General features: G+C 45.5%; 1 non-coding gene across 1 annotated transcript; it reads right to left on the bottom strand.

Moving 5' to 3' along the window:
• Positions 1-3645: 3645 nt before the first annotated feature.
• Positions 3646-3783, bottom strand: LOC122795158. The gene has a single exon (XR_006363766.1). It is a non-coding gene; the product is annotated as a U4 spliceosomal RNA (small nuclear RNA).
• Between the last annotated feature and the right edge of the window lie 302 nt (positions 3784-4085).

The raw sequence follows: 4085 nt of genomic DNA, 5'->3' as shown, positions 1-4085 counted from the left end.
CCTGTTTCGCATATCCCATTAGTGATAGTCATATTTAAACGCCGCCGCTACCAGCGGTGTGGGCAAGTGCATATTCCCCGCTAACGCAGCTAATCATGATCTGATAACCTGCATCCGACATGCATTACTTGCGTGCCTTCGGGATTACGTTACATTCCTTTGCGATGGGACCGGAACATGCACGAGCGGTCACTGCATTTTAACACTTGGACATCTGGGACGTAAATTTGTGTACACATTGTTTCTGTCGCATTGTATGGTGGAGTATACCATACGGGCGCGGTACCACTCGCTACTGCACTCACATGGGTAACTCAGTTAGTTTACATACTGGATGAGTCCAGTTAATGGTATGTCCATGTGATGTTTACTGGATGTGTCTTCCAAATTGCAGTGTATATCACAGTGAGCCAATAATTAATTCCATACTGTGAAGCTACACCTTCAAATGACCGTAGGTGGAGCATGCTAGGTGATGAATACCTGTCATGGGTACACCCATGCCTTGACACAACATGCATGATTACATTATGTGGAGCCCTCAATAATGTAGCAGGGAATCCCAGATACTGAGGTGTGCAGAACAGTGCTTACACACATGTGCTCCCACACGCAATTGCCTCTCATGCTCCACTAAGCTGGACAGTTAAGTTACTTCACGATGTTGTGGCGACAGCGTGACACTGCTTGCCCTGTTATTTGGTGTATGGCCTCTGATGACAATCAGGTATGGTACCACCAATGCCTGGGAACTTATACACACAGCACCCTCAACATATGCTGATAGGCTCATGTACTGTTCAGAGTATTGACATTCCGTGTTCTATTAGCTGTTGTGGTGTACAATGTTTGAGGGCTGCTCTATGTAGTATTCACACAGTGGGCCACCTATACATTACAATTTACAGGTGGTCGTGTTTGTGTGCCATCCATTTTACTGTGTGTGCAGGTGGAGAGGTGTGTCAGTCCATAGGGGCCTACACTGTCAGAGTATGTGCTATATGTTCCCTCTTTGCCAAGGCATTGGGGTATGTGGGCATGCCTCCGTCTGCCTACTGGGGCTGGAACAGTGTGTTCGTGGTCTGAATCCCTCTGTGCCTGTGATGGCCTTAGCAATTCCGGTGGGCTATGAGAGCCTTCACCATTTGTCGCTGCTGCAGCTGTTTCGCAGGATCACATTATGTAGCATGGCACATACTATGAAGATGTGGGCACACGTCTGGAGAGTACAAGGCTCCACCAGATGTGTCCAAACACGGAACCATTATTTCAGCATCCCAAACACATGCTCTATGATGATTCTGGTTTGTGCGTGTGCCTCATTATGGCGTTCTTGCATTGGTGTGTGTGCATTTCTGATGGGAGTCATCATCCACGGCTTAAGTGCATAGCCAGCATCCCCCACAAGGTGGCCATGTGGGATGTCCCCCCTGACAAATACCTGATACAGCTGTGAGGCATGCCAGATATGGGAGCCATGGTAGCTTGCAGGGCTGCCAGCACACACATCCATGATAATGCCCTGGGCATTGCACATGACATGGAAGTTGATGGAGTGGAATCCCTTGCGGTTTATGCAGCACCTACCATGCTCACCAGGTGGTGACTTGATATGTATGTGCATGCAGTCTATCGCACCCAGTACCTCCGGGTAGTGTGCCACACGGTGGAAGTGACGCATATTGCTGGCCAACTCCTCCTGAGTTTGGGGGAAGTATATATGCTCATTGCCATATGGTAACATGGCATCTAGTAACTGGTGTAGTACCCTGGATGCTGATGCCTGTGAGATCCCCATTATATCTCCAGTTGGCCTTTAAAAGGTACCTGTGGCTAGTATTCGCAAGCTTACACATACCTTCATGTCCACTGGGATGGGTTCCCCTCTGTTGTTTCTGATTCTCAGGCGTGGCCGGAACAGCTCCACTATTTGCTGTAAGATGCCCCTGTCCACCCTGTAACGCTCTACTATCTCCAGATCATGTAGCCCCTGGTAGGTTACCCTTGGTCTGAACACTCTTCTCCTCCTCCAGGGCTTGCGGTGGTTGTCGGCATCATCCTCCACAACACCGTCAGTCTCTAACACATGCTGATGAATCACAGCTATGGCAGCTCCCAACATGTACATTATAAAAGTTCCTGTGTGTTTACACCTATGGTGCAGTGTTTGGGAATACACAGGTGTGTGTAAGGTGCTTTCACACTTTATACTATTGTGCTGTGAACACCAATGATGTCATAGGGTGTGTATGTACGATCGTAGCTACAGGGTATCTTATGTGTTTTACTACCGTAACTACTATTGTGGTGCCTTTGGTGTTGAAATACATTTGGCTGCCGAGGATTACCTCTAGACCTTCCTTTTACATTTCTGCACAGTTCACCTACCGCTTGGCATGCATCCAGCAGCCTGCTATCATTTGTACTTTCCTAGACCTGGCTTATCTTGTGTAATGTGTTCTATTGCCGGTCTACTGTAGGTTTGCTTTGCTCTGCTATGACAGATCTTCTATCTTTGCAATCAATGCCTCCCTCCTTTCTTTGCAATCAATGCCTCCCTATCCTGTTTTGCAGGTTTCTACTGAGCAGACTTGTCAGCTGTCGTCGATTGGCGCGTGAGTTGATTGGTGTTAATTGCTCAGTAGTACTCCAATTACTCTACTTTGGCATTTCCTTCTTTTCTTCCCCTGACCTTCCTGTTTATTGCTATTGTTTTGCGGCGCGGCATCTGCTTACGGGTTTCCGGGCGCGTTTTCATCCCTGTACAATACGCGCTTTCTCGTCACCATATGTGCTCTCAGCTAAACGATTCTATACCTTCCTCCCCACCCCTGTCCCGCAGCTTTGCTTAGCAACGGCCAGGCCACATTTGTATTGTCTCAATGTGCTTACTGCTATGGTGGCACACCCCTCTGCTGATGTCATGTATCTCCTCTGAGCCACTCCTCAGTGTTATAGCGCTGCGCCGTATGGTACATCCTTCATCCAGCGGGACATTTATGATTCAATATTACCACCTCATTTGCATGGCACTGACTACTAATTCATAGTTACCGCACGCACATGTCGCAGGCCTTTAGCAACCCTTGCACCTTGCTTGTGGTGTACCATGCCTACCATTGCATATTATGGTGAAATCTTGATTTGTATTACATTGCGATTTTATGACATTTGTATATATTTTCTTTGTGTTCCTGTTTCCACACACATGTCTGCTGTTGTATAGTGCATTACTGTGGACACAGACATTAAATGTTGTTTTTTAGGTGTTGTGCATCTTTTCTTATGAAATTGGCTTGCATTTAGCCATTGGAATATGTTAACTTTGTAATACATGAGTCTGGTCTGCTTCCATAGCTCGATGTTCTGTTTAAGAAAAAAATGTAAACCGTGTTTTTGGTTTACATTTCTGTGGCTTACGCCACCTGCACCACTTCATGAATTGCTATATGCCTTCATTTGCATGGTGTGACACTGCACATGGGGTGATTAGCATACCTATGCTGAGGGCTGCACAGTTCTGGCGTCGCTGGTAGTGCACATGGAATAGGATCGCCTGAATCACCAAGCCATATTTGGCATTTTCCACGACCTTCACGCCTAATGTGCCTGGCCTCTTGAAAGCTTTATGAATCCCGGGGAAAGTCTCATCAGAGACGGTAAAAAATTGCCAAGTCTATCATAAAACAGACTTAACGGGGTATTGGGTAAAGTTTTCAAATAAATAATCATGCCTCGTATTAAAAACCTTAATTGGCTATGATATTACCACTGCGCAAAGCTAAAAAGCTAACTGGGGTTCATCCTTCCCTATATTGCACAGACTTTGATAGCTTGTGGAGACTTTTCCTGATGCATTCTGGGATCGAATATGCAAATAATGTCAAGTCTTTTCAACAAGGTTGCCATGCTTTTCGTTGTAAATTTTAACACTCATTTTACTAAACTGGCATATCTTTCTAAAAGATAAGAATGACACAATAGGTTTTTCATATTATCATTACATAACACTGCATTTCTATATTTTACCCACCTTTCCAAAATATCTCATAACACAGAAAAGGTACAGAAAATCTTTAATTCAT

The sequence above is a fragment of the Protopterus annectens genome, chromosome 2.part1 (assembly GCF_019279795.1).
Source record: "Protopterus annectens isolate FY-2018-M chromosome 2.part1, PAN1.0, whole genome shotgun sequence".
In the NCBI taxonomy this organism is placed as follows: domain Eukaryota; kingdom Metazoa; phylum Chordata; order Ceratodontiformes; family Protopteridae; genus Protopterus; species Protopterus annectens.
Note: the sequence above shows the minus strand (reverse complement) of the source record. Positions and strands in the feature narration are given on the sequence as shown.